Genomic DNA, 14,240 nt, shown 5'->3' on the forward strand with positions numbered 1-14,240 from the left:
ACGAGGAGCATTTCCTCTTTATCCAGAAAAAAAAATATGTTTCTAGCATGTTGCATTCTGTAGATAGAGGCAGTTTTATACCTTGCTCAGTTTCACCCCAAACATGCCTCTGTAAAAATGATTTTGGAGTCATTTTCTTTTTTTTGAAGAACACTTCTATTTTGCCCATAACGTATTTTCTATCATAGTGACAGAGACATACCATATATCAAATGAAAGCTGTAACGCTCTACTTTCACCAGGAACAGAGATAGAATCTCTATCATCTTTAGTTTTCAAGATGTGGCCATTTGAATGAGTCTATCACTTTTCAGTCTACCACTGTTCAGACTCTCGTTTTTGACCAGTCACATTTATATACCCATATCATATTTTTCTAATGATGTGAACATCTCACGGAATATACCAATTGAACGAGGGGCATTTCCTCTTTATCCAGAATTTTTTTTTATGTTTCTAGCATGTTGCATTCTGTAGATAGAGGCAGTTTTATACCTTGCTCAGTTTCACCCCAAACATGCCTCTGTAAAAATGATTTTGGAGTAATTTTCTTTTTTTTGAAGAACACTTCTATTTTGCCCATAACGTATTTTCTATCATAGTGACAGAGACATACCATATATCAAATGAAAGCTATAATCATCTACTTTTACCAGGAAAAGAGATAGAATCTCTATCATCTTTAGTTTTCAAGATGTGGCCATTTGAATGAGTCTATCACTTTTCAGTCTATCACTGTTCAGACTCTCGTTTTTGACCAGTGACATTTATATACCCATATCATATTTTTCTCATGATGTGAACATCTCACGGAATATACCAATTGAACGAGGAGCATTTCTTCTTTATCCAGAAAAAATAATTATGTTTCTAGCATGTTGCATTCTGTAGATAGAGGCAGTTTTATACCTTGCTCAGTTTCACCCCAAACATGCCTCTGTAAAAATGATTTTGGAGTCATTTTCTTTTTTTTGAAGAACACTTCTATTTTGCCCATAACGTATTTTCTATCATAGTGACAGAGACATACCATATATCAAATGAAAGCTGTAACGCTCTACTTTCACCAGGAACAGAGATAGAATCTCTATCATCTTTAGTTTTCAAGATGTGGCCATTTGAATGAGTCTATCACTTTTCAGTCTACCACTGTTCAGACTCTCGTTTTTGACCAGTCACATTTATATACCCATATCATATTTTTCTAATGATGTGAACATCTCACGGAATATACCAATTGAACGAGGGGCATTTCCTCTTTATCCAGAATTTTTTTTTATGTTTCTAGCATGTTGCATTCTGTAGATAGAGGCAGTTTTATACCTTGCTCAGTTTCACCCCAAACATGCCTCTGTAAAAATGATTTTGGAGTAATTTTCTTTTTTTTGAAGAACACTTCTATTTTGCCCATAACGTATTTTCTATCATAGTGACAGAGACATACCATATATCAAATGAAAGCTATAATCATCTACTTTTACCAGGAAAAGAGATAGAATCTCTATCATCTTTAGTTTTCAAGATGTGGCCATTTGAATGAGTCTATCACTTTTCAGTCTATCACTGTTCAGACTCTCGTTTTTGACCAGTGACATTTATATACCCATATCATATTTTTCTCATGATGTGAACATCTCACGGAATATACCAATTGAACGAGGAGCATTTCTTCTTTATCCAGAAAAAATAATTATGTTTCTAGCATGTTGCATTCTGTAGATAGAGGCAGTTTTATACCTTGCTCAGTTTCACCCCAAACATGCCTCTGTAAAAATGATTTTGGAGTCATTTTCTTTTTTTTGAAGAACACTTCTATTTTGCCCATAACGTATTTTCTATCATAGTGACAGAGACATACCATATATCAAATGAAAGCTGTAACGCTCTACTTTCACCAGGAACAGAGATAGAATCTCTATCATCTTTAGTTTTCAAGATGTGGCCATTTGAATGAGTCTATCACTTTTCAGTCTACCACTGTTCAGACTCTCGTTTTTGACCAGTCACATTTATATACCCATATCATATTTTTCTAATGATGTGAACATCTCACGGAATATACCAATTGAACGAGGGGCATTTCCTCTTTATCCAGAATTTTTTTTTATGTTTCTAGCATGTTGCATTCTGTAGATAGAGGCAGTTTTATACCTTGCTCAGTTTCACCCCAAACATGCCTCTGTAAAAATGATTTTGGAGTAATTTTCTTTTTTTTTGAAGAACACTTCTATTTTGCCCATAACGTATTTTCTATCATAGTGACAGAGACATACCATATATCAAATGAAAGCTATAATCATCTACTTTTACCAGGAAAAGAGATAGAATCTCTATCATCTTTAGTTTTCAAGATGTGGCCATTTGAATGAGTCTATCACTTTTCAGTCTATCACTGTTCAGACTCTCGTTTTTGACCAGTGACATTTATATACCCATATCATATTTTTCTCATGATGTGAACATCTCACGGAATATACCAATTGAACGAGGAGCATTTCTTCTTTATCCAGAAAAAATAATTATGTTTCTAGCATGTTGCATTCTGTAGATAGAGGCAGTTTTATACCTTGCTCAGTTTCACCCCAAACATGCCTCTGTAAAAATGATTTTGGAGTCATTTTCTTTTTTTTGAAGAACACTTCTATTTTGCCCATAACGTATTTTCTATCATAGTGACAGAGACATACCATATATCAAATGAAAGCTGTAACGCTCTACTTTCACCAGGAACAGAGATAGAATCTCTATCATCTTTAGTTTTCAAGATGTGGCCATTTGAATGAGTCTATCACTTTTCAGTCTACCACTGTTCAGACTCTCGTTTTTGACCAGTCACATTTATATACCCATATCATATTTTTCTAATGATGTGAACATCTCACGGAATATACCAATTGAACGAGGGGCATTTCCTCTTTATCCAGAATTTTTTTTAATGTTTCTAGCATGTTGCATTCTGTAGATAGAGGCAGTTTTATACCTTGCTCAGTTTCACCCCAAACATGCCTCTGTAAAAATGATTTTGGAGTAATTTTCTTTTTTTTGAAGAACACTTCTATTTTGCCCATAACGTATTTTCTATCATAGTGACAGAGACATACCATATATCAAATGAAAGCTATAATCATCTACTTTTACCAGGAAAAGAGATAGAATCTCTATCATCTTTAGTTTTCAAGATGTGGCCATTTGAATGAGTCTATCACTTTTCAGTCTATCACTGTTCAGACTCTCGTTTTTGACCAGTGACATTTATATACCCATATCATATTTTTCTCATGATGTGAACATCTCACGGAATATACCAATTGAACGAGGAGCATTTCTTCTTTATCCAGAAAAAATAATTATGTTTCTAGCATGTTGCATTCTGTAGATAGAGGCAGTTTTATACCTTGCTCAGTTTCACCCCAAACATGCCTCTGTAAAAATGATTTTGGAGTCATTTTCTTTTTTTTGAAGAACACTTCTATTTTGCCCATAACGTATTTTCTATCATAGTGACAGAGACATACCATATATCAAATGAAAGCTGTAACGCTCTACTTTCACCAGGAACAGAGATAGAATCTCTATCATCTTTAGTTTTCAAGATGTGGCCATTTGAATGAGTCTATCACTTTTCAGTCTACCACTGTTCAGACTCTCGTTTTTGACCAGTCACATTTATATACCCATATCATATTTTTCTAATGATGTGAACATCTCACGGAATATACCAATTGAACGAGGAGCATTTCTTCTTTATCCAGAAAAAATAATTATGTTTCTAGCATGTTGCATTCTGTAGATAGAGGCAGTTTTATACCTTGCTCAGTTTCACCCCAAACATGCCTCTGTAAAAATGATTTTGGAGTCATTTTCTTTTTTTTGAAGAACACTTCTATTTTGCCCATAACGTATTTTCTATCATAGTGACAGAGACATACCATATATCAAATGAAAGCTGTAACGCTCTACTTTCACCAGGAACAGAGATAGAATCTCTATCATCTTCAGTTTTCAAGATGTGGCCATTTGAATGAGTCTATCACTTTTCAGTCTACCACTGTTCAGACTCTCGTTTTTGACCAGTCACATTTATATACCCATATCATATTTTTCTAATGATGTGAACATCTCACGGAATATACCAATTGAACGAGGAGCATTTCTTCTTTATCCAGAAAAAAGAATTATGTTTCTAGCATGTTGCATTCTGTAGATAGAGGCAGTTTTATACCTTGCTCAGTTTCACCCCAAACATGCCTCTGTAAAAATGATTTTGGAGTCATTTTCTTTTTTTTGAAGAATTGATTGATTGATTGATTGAAATATTTATTAACAGTTTGTAGAATTTACAGTACATTTTAAGCACAAACTCAATACAAAGACTGTCAACTGTGAGTGGACGACCCAATTAAGCATTACACTTGTTTACAACAGGGTCCACATTGTTCAATTCATCAAAACATTTAAAGACATACAAACATTTAGAGACATACAAATAGACATTTCTATGTAGCTAAATTCATCATATGGGAAGCAAAAAAGGGAAAAGATACAATATACAGTGAGGGAAAATGGGGTGGGGGGGGTGGGGGGGATTCAGATTTTACAGAGGCCAGTTTCGAATTGCAGCCATCCGTAGGTGCCCTTTGAGAGCGGTTTTGAAGGAGTCAAGGGATTCACATGTCTTAATGACTGTTGGTAGGGCGTTCCACATTTTGGTGGCATAGGAGCGAAAAGAATTTAGTCCCTTGTTTGTGCCGAATCTGTGTTGTACATGGTTTGTTGCACTCCCTCTGGTGTTGTGGGTGTGGACTTCGTTTACATTAAGGAAGTATTTAGACAGGTACATGGGTATCTTGGTGGTGTATCGAATCTTGTGGACCAGACCCATTGCAAGATGCTGTACTCTGTCGACGACCCTAAGCCATCCCAGCCTGTCAAAGTGGGCAGGGGTGAGGTGGGTTCGGGGGGTGAGGCCAAGTAGGAGCCTGACCAGTTTGTTTTGGGAGGTCTGGAGCCTTGTTTTAAGGGCCTTTGAGGTGCTGTGGTACCAAGAGGTGGATGCATAGTCAAAGAAACCTTGTACGAGGGCTCCTGTTAAGGTCTTCAAGGTGTTTTTGCTGACCAGTGAGGAGATCCTGTAAAGGAATCTTGTTCTTTGATTGACTTTTTTGATTACGTTGGTGGCCATCTTATCACCGGAAAGATTGGCCTCCAGGATGGAACCTAGGTAGGTAATTTGATCTTTTCGTGTGATAATATTGTCACCCACTCTAACCAAGAAGCCATCTGCCTTGCTGAGATTACTATTTGATCCGAAGAGGATGGATTCAGTTTTTCCCAGGTGTAAGGATAGTTTGTTATCAGCGAGCCAGGTGCAGATTCTACCGAGTTCAGAGCTGAGGGTCTTTTCAACCTGCAGTTTGTTCCTGTCCGAGACCAGCAGTGCTGAGTCATCTGCGAACTAGGGATGCACCGATCCGGCTTTTTGGCATTCGATACCGATTTCGATACATGGGGGTCCAGTATCTGCCGATACAGAGTACCGATCCGATACCCCCCACAAAGAAACGTAATAACATATTAAGCTGTATGCCTCACTGTGTGGAGTCTGGAATCATTATTTTGTGTAAGGCAACATCAAGGCTTGACTTAAACATTACTTTCCCAACTTTGTAAAACAAAATGTAACAAACACAGATATAAATGCACTGAATTATTTATTAAATAACTGTGCAACAATTAGACCAGGTTAATGTGTGCGCAGGCTAGCCTGGCTGCATTCCACATGTTATACTGTCAATACTACACTGCTGTGTCACAGAGGAGGTAGAGTTGTTTTCATACTGTAATTACACATAATGATCGGATCGGATAATGGATCGGCCACCGATCCGATACCCGATCTAGAATTTTAGCCTGGATCGGCGCCGATCTCCGATACGAGTATCGGATCGGTGCATCCCTACTGCGAACAGGAACAAGTTGCAGTCACAAGCTGAAGTCATGTCATTAACATATATTAGGAACAGTAAAGGCCCTAGTATGCTTCCTTGTGGGACGCCACAGCTCACTGGGAGGGGAGGGGACAGTGTTCCGTTCACCTCCACCATCTGTTCTCTCCCCTCCAGGTAGGATTGCATCCAGCTCACTGATGTGCTATCAAAACCAATAGCTTTAAGCTTGTTAACCAGTATGGAGTGGTTCACGGTGTCAAAAGCCTTTTGGAGGTCCAGCATGACCATGCCGCAGTATTTTCCAGCGTCCACCTCGTGTTTGATGTGGTCGCTCAAATAGAGGAGGCATGTGTCAGTGGAGTGGGATGTTCTGAAACCAGATTGGAACTCGTACAGCAATTTATTAGTGGCAAGATACTTTTCAACCTGTTCATAGACTATTTTTTCCATCACTTTCGAGATGGAGCTTAGAATAGAAATAGGTCGGTAGTTGCCGGGTTCTAATTTACTCCCTTTTTTGTACAAGGGGGTTACTTTGGCCAGTTTAAAATCTTGGGGGACCTGTCCCTGTTTGATGGAGAGGTTAACTATGTGGGTGATGACTGGAGCTATGGAAAAGGCTGAGTCTCTGAGAAATTTGGAGGGGATATTGTCATGGCCAGTGGCCTTGTGGGGTTGGAGGCCACTCAGTTTTTTAAGTACCTCCTCGGTTGTTACCATTGCCATTTTGAAATCATCTTTACAAACACCAAGGTTTTTGTAGAAGGCTTTGATGTGCTCTACACCAAAACGCCCAGAGTGGGAGGGCAGTTTGCTAACCAGCTTTGTTGCAATGTTTGTAAAGAAGATGTTCAGGTGGTTGGCTACATCAAGCTTGTCAGTGATGAGGGTGTTATTCGATTTGATGTTTATGTTAGTAAACCTGGTTTTTAGTTTCTGACCACAGCCTAGTTGGTTGTTTAGTAACTTCCAGAGTTCCCGAGGATTGTTTTTGATTTCCTCGGCTTTATCATTGATAAAGTTACATTTGGCAGATTTGGTCATGGCAATTACACCGTTTCTTAGCTTGTTACACTGGGTTTTTAGGTTGCACAGTTTGGTTTGGAGATTACTGTCGAAGCGCTTGGCTAGCATGGACTTGCATTTAAGAAGTTCAGAGCATTTGTTGTCTCTGGCTTTCATTGCAGTCAGTATGTCCGAATTCATCCATGGCTCCGAGCGGGTTTTGACCCTGATGGTTCTCAAAGGAGCCATGATGTTTAGTACTGATGTAAATTTGGTTTTAAAGCCAAGCCATGCTTCTTCGACTAGTGAGCTCCTGAGCACATCGGACCAATCCAGACTCTCCAGTTCAAGGTTAAAGGCCTCACTAGAGTAGGTTTTGAGGTCCCTAGATATGACTGTTTTGTGACAGTCATACTTTAGTTTTTGTGTTTTGCGGTTACAGAAAATCATAAAATGATCACTGAGCCCACATACAATAACCCCTTTCTTGGAGATTCTGGATTTGTCCGAGGTCAGAATGAGATCAATGACAGTTTGAGTAGAATCACACACTCTTGTGGGTTGGGTAATTAGCTGACTGACACCGTGCAGATCACAAAAACGACTAAATGACTTAAACACAGGTGCTTCCTTACGAAGCATATCCGTATTGTAGTCGCCAATCAGGATTTTCTCTACACAATCCTCCCCAGCCAAGCACCCCTCAAGTATATCATAGAAACCATTCTGATCGGGCGGTCTATAGACGGTGCCAACTAATACTGATTTAGCATTTTTGAAAATTAATTCAACCCACACAGTTTCAATTTCATCATGCTGTAAGTCAGTACGAGTAACATATTCAGTGTCTTTGTGAATATACATGCACACGCCACCACCATGCCTGTTTCTGTCGTTCCTAATGATAGTATAGTGTTCTATTTCTATCTCTGGATCCTTGGTGGATTGGTCCAGCTTTGTCTCAGAGAAACACAGGATATTTGCCTTACCGTTTTGAAAGAGATGCCTGATTTCAGCCAGTTTAGGGCTGAGGCTATTTACATTCAAATGGAACAGGTGAAGGCCGTTGGTTGCGACGATTGTGTTAATTTCGTCGGTGATGAAGTAGTCTGAGGTGTGACTGGGGATGGGCGGTGGAATGTCCGTGGCTGAAGTGTGAGTGGGGAGGGGGGTGGAATGTGGGGGGGGGCGCCGTTGAACCTGGTAATGCCTGTAGTCAGATCCATCCTTATGGTGGCCGTGTTGACTGTAAACAGTGATACTGGGTCCGCGGCTGGGGTGGGGATGGGGGAGGGTGGTGGTCCATTGTCCTCAGTGGCCCTGGATTGACTGGGGGTGTGGGGGAGGGGGGGATGTTCCTCGATGATCGCTGCCGTTGGGTCGGTCCCAGCAAACAAGACGCCTGCAGCGGTATCCCGCGCCGATCTTGAAGTTGCGTCCGTGGTGGAGGCGGCGCTCTGGAGGGCGTGGAAGCCGTGGCGCGTAGCGATGGAAACGGTCGCTGTTTGCGGAAGCAACTGTTGCTGCTGTAAGTGCAGTCTCGCTTGTGAACGAGTAATCGGTCCAGGGTTGAAATGGACATCTCCCGACAGTAGCAAGCAAAGAATAATCACAGTTCTGCGATCCATTTTGCCCGTCGGGGGCTTGTACTTGCGACTCGGGTCTGCTGTTAACAATGCGTGGATCGCCGCCGAACCAAAAGACATGTGTTTACATTCCAAACCATCCAGGAGGAAAAAATCGCTGTGAAACTCCTCCGCTACGTCTCCATAACGTTCCATCTCTTCTTGGTGTAAACTCCATGTTGAATCAAAGAGTGCGTCCGTAATCCATAGGATGAAGAAAAGGTAAAACGCGGAAAAAGTTGAGAACATAGCTACCGGTATGCGTTGCTTTGGCTGGAGAGAGCTCCTGGGAATGCGACTGCTCAGGTCGAGTGTCGAGGCGTCACTTCTATTTTGCCCATAACGTATTTTCTATAATAGTGACAGAGACATACCATATATCAAATGAAAGCTGTAACGCTCTACTTTCACCAGGAACAGAGATAGAATCTCTATCATCTTTAGTTTTCAAGATGTGGCCATTTGAATGAGTCTATCACTTTTAAGTCTACCACTGTTCAGACTCTCGTTTTTGACCAGTCACATTTATATACCCATATCATATTTTTCTAATGATGTGAACATCTCACGGAATATACCAATTGAACGAGGAGCATTTCTTCTTTATCCAGAAAAAATAATTATGTTTCTAGCATGTTGCATTCTGTAGATAGAGGCAGTTTTATACCTTGCTCAGTTTCACCCCAAACATGCCTCTGTAAAAATGATTTTGGAGTCATTTTCTTTTTTTTGAAGAACACTTCTATTTTGCCCATAACGTATTTTCTATCATAGTGACAGAGACATACCATATATCAAATGAAAGCTGTAACGCTCTACTTTCACCAGGAACAGAGATAGAATCTCTATCATCTTCAGTTTTCAAGATGTGGCCATTTGAATGAGTCTATCACTTTTCAGTCTACCACTGTTCAGACTCTCGTTTTTGACCAGTCACATTTATATACCCATATCATATTTTTCTAATGATGTGAACATCTCACGGAATATACCAATTGAACGAGGAGCATTTCTTCTTTATCCAGAAAAAATAATTATGTTTCTAGCATGTTGCATTCTGTAGATAGAGGCAGTTTTATACCTTGCTCAGTTTCACCCCAAACATGCCTCTGTAAAAATGATTTTGGAGTCATTTTCTTTTTTTTGAAGAACACTTCTATTTTGCCCATAACGTATTTTCTATAATAGTGACAGAGACATACCATATATCAAATGAAAGCTGTAACGCTCTACTTTCACCAGGAACAGAGATAGAATCTCTATCATCTTTAGTTTTCAAGATGTGGCCATTTGAATGAGTCTATCACTTTTCAGTCTACCACTGTTCAGACTCTCGTTTTTGACCAGTCACATTTATATACCCATATCATATTTTTCTAATGATGTGAACATCTCACGGAATATACCAATTGAACGAGGAGCATTTCTTCTTTATCCAGAAAAAATAATTATGTTTCTAGCATGTTGCATTCTGTAGATAGAGGCAGTTTTATACCTTGCTCAGTTTCACCCCAAACATGCCTCTGTAAAAATGATTTTGGAGTCATTTTCTTTTTTTTGAAGAACACTTCTATTTTGCCCATAACGTATTTTCTATAATAGTGACAGAGACATACCATATATCAAATGAAAGCTGTAACGCTCTACTTTCACCAGGAACAGAGATAGAATCTCTATCATCTTTAGTTTTCAAGATGTGGCCATTTGAATGAGTCTATCACTTTTCAGTCTACCACTGTTCAGACTCTCGTTTTTGACCAGTCACATTTATATACCCATATCATATTTTTCTAATGATGTGAACATCTCACGGAATATACCAATTGAACGAGGAGCATTTCTTCTTTATCCAGAAAAAAAATATATGTTTCTAGCATGTTGCATTCTGTAGATAGAGGCGGTTTTATACCTTGCTCAGTTTCACCCCAAACATGCCTCTGTAAAAATGATTTTGGAGTCATTTTCTTTTTTTTGAAGAACACTTCTATTTTGCCCATAACGTATTTTCTATCATAGTGACAGAGACATACCATATATCAAATGAAAGCTGTAACGCTCTACTTTCACCAGGAACAGAGATAGAATCTCTATCATCTTTAGTTTTCAAGATGTGGCCATTTGAATGAGTCTATCACTTTTCAGTCTACCACTGTTCAGACTCTCGTTTTTGACCAGTCACATTTATATACCCATATCATATTTTTCTAATGATGTGAACATCTCACGGAATATACCAATTGAACGAGGAGCATTTCTTCTTTATCCAGAAAAAATAATTATGTTTCTAGCATGTTGCATTCTGTAGATAGAGGCAGTTTTATACCTTGCTCAGTTTCACCCCAAACATGCCTCTGTAAAAATGATTTTGGAGTCATTTTCTTTTTTTTGAAGAACACTTCTATTTTGCCCATAACGTATTTTCTATCATAGTGACAGAGACATACCATATATCAAATGAAAGCTGTAACGCTCTACTTTCACCAGGAACAGAGATAGAATCTCTATCATCTTCAGTTTTCAAGATGTGGCCATTTGAATGAGTCTATCACTTTTCAGTCTACCACTGTTCAGACTCTCGTTTTTGACCAGTCACATTTATATACCCATATCATATTTTTCTAATGATGTGAACATCTCACGGAATATACCAATTGAACGAGGAGCATTTCTTCTTTATCCAGAAAAAATAATTATGTTTCTAGCATGTTGCATTCTGTAGATAGAGGCAGTTTTATACCTTGCTCAGTTTCACCCCAAACATGCCTCTGTAAAAATGATTTTGGAGTCATTTTCTTTTTTTTGAAGAACACTTCTATTTTGCCCATAACGTATTTTCTATAATAGTGACAGAGACATACCATATATCAAATGAAAGCTGTAACGCTCTACTTTCACCAGGAACAGAGATAGAATCTCTATCATCTTTAGTTTTCAAGATGTGGCCATTTGAATGAGTCTATCACTTTTCAGTCTACCACTGTTCAGACTCTCGTTTTTGACCAGTCACATTTATATACCCATATCATATTTTTCTAATGATGTGAACATCTCACGGAATATACCAATTGAACGAGGAGCATTTCTTCTTTATCCAGAAAAAATAATTATGTTTCTAGCATGTTGCATTCTGTAGATAGAGGCAGTTTTATACCTTGCTCAGTTTCACCCCAAACATGCCTCTGTAAAAATGATTTTGGAGTCATTTTCTTTTTTTTGAAGAACACTTCTATTTTGCCCATAACGTATTTTCTATAATAGTGACAGAGACATACCATATATCAAATGAAAGCTGTAACGCTCTACTTTCACCAGGAACAGAGATAGAATCTCTATCATCTTTAGTTTTCAAGATGTGGCCATTTGAATGAGTCTATCACTTTTCAGTCTACCACTGTTCAGACTCTCGTTTTTGACCAGTCACATTTATATACCCATATCATATTTTTCTAATGATGTGAACATCTCACGGAATATACCAATTGAACGAGGAGCATTTCTTCTTTATCCAGAAAAAATAATTATGTTTCTAGCATGTTGCATTCTGTAGATAGAGGCAGTTTTATACCTTGCTCAGTTTCACCCCAAACATGCCTCTGTAAAAATGATTTTGGAGTCATTTTCTTTTTTTGAAGAACACTTCTATTTTACCCATAACGTATTTTCTATAATAGTGACAGAGACATACCATATATCAAATGAAAGCTGTAACGCTCTACTTTCACCAGGAACAGAGATAGAATCTCTATCATCTTTAGTTTTCAAGATGTGGCCATTTGAATGAGTCTATCACTTTTCAGTCTACCACTGTTCAGACTCTCGTTTTTGACCAGTCACATTTATATACCCATATCATATTTTTCTAATGATGTGAACATCTCACGGAATATACCAATTGAACGAGGAGCATTTCTTCTTTATCCAGAAAAAATATATATGTTTCTAGCATGTTGCATTCTGTAGATAGAGGCGGTTTTATACCTTGCTCAGTTTCACCCCAAACATGCCTCTGTAAAAATGATTTTGGAGTCATTTTCTTTTTTTTGAAGAACACTTCTATTTTGCCCATAACGTATTTTCTATCATAGTGACAGAGACATACCATATATCAAATGAAAGCTGTAACGCTCTACTTTCACCAGGAACAGAGATAGAATCTCTATCATCTTTAGTTTTCAAGATGTGGCCATTTGAATGAGTATCACTTTTCAGTCTACCACTGTTCAGACTCTCGTTTTTGACCAGTCACATTTATATACCCATATCATATTTTTCTAATGATGTGAACATCTCACGGAATATACCAATTGAACGAGGAGCATTTCTTCTTTATCCAGAAAAAATAATTATGTTTCTAGCATGTTGCATTCTGTAGATAGAGGCAGTTTTATACCTTGCTCAGTTTCACCCCAAACATGCCTCTGTAAAAATGATTTTGGAGTCATTTTCTTTTTTTTGAAGAACACTTCTATTTTGCCCATAACGTATTTTCTATCATAGTGACAGAGACATACCATATATCAAATGAAAGCTGTAACGCTCTACTTTCACCAGGAACAGAGATAGAATCTCTATCATCTTCAGTTTTCAAGATGTGGCCATTTGAATGAGTCTATCACTTTTCAGTCTACCACTGTTCAGACTCTCGTTTTTGACCAGTCACATTTATATACCCATATCATATTTTTCTAATGATGTGAACATCTCACGGAATATACCAATTGAACGAGGAGCATTTCTTCTTTATCCAGAAAAAAAAATTATGTTTCTAGCATGTTGCATTCTGTAGATAGAGGCAGTTTTATACCTTGCTCAGTTTCACCCCAAACATGCCTCTGTAAAAATGATTTTGGAGTCATTTTCTTTTTTTTGAAGAACACTTCTATTTTGCCCATAACGTATTTTCTATAATAGTGACAGAGACATACCATATATCAAATGAAAGCTGTAACGCTCTACTTTCACCAGGAACAGAGATAGAATCTCTATCATCTTTAGTTTTCAAGATGTGGCCATTTGAATGAGTCTATCACTTTTCAGTCTACCACTGTTCAGACTCTCGTTTTTGACCAGTCACATTTATATACCCATATCATATTTTTCTAATGATGTGAACATCTCACGGAATATACCAATTGAACGAGGAGCATTTCTTCTTTATCCAGAAAAAATAATTATGTTTCTAGCATGTTGCATTCTGTAGATAGAGGCAGTTTTATACCTTGCTCAGTTTCACCCCAAACATGCCTCTGTAAAAATGATTTTGGAGTCATTTTCTTTTTTTTGAAGAACACTTCTATTTTGCCCATAACGTATTTTCTATCATAGTGACAGAGACATACCATATATCAAATGAAAGCTGTAACGCTCTACTTTCACCAGGAACAGAGATAGAATCTCTATCATCTTTAGTTTTCAAGATGTGGCCATTTGAATGAGTCTATCACTTTTCAGTCTACCACTGTTCAGACTCTCGTTTTTGACCAGTCACATTTATATACCCATATCATATTTTTCTAATGATGTGAACATCTCACGGAATATACCAATTGAACGAGGAGCATTTCCTCTTTATCCAGAAAAAAAAATTATGTTTCTAGCATGTTGCATTCTGTAGATAGAGGCAGTTTTATACCTTGCTCAGTTTCACCCCAAACATGCCTCT

This window comes from Protomyctophum parallelum (genome assembly GCF_964188405.1).
Source record: "Protomyctophum parallelum genome assembly, chromosome: 17".
In the NCBI taxonomy this organism is placed as follows: Eukaryota; Metazoa; Chordata; class Actinopteri; order Myctophiformes; family Myctophidae; genus Protomyctophum; species Protomyctophum parallelum.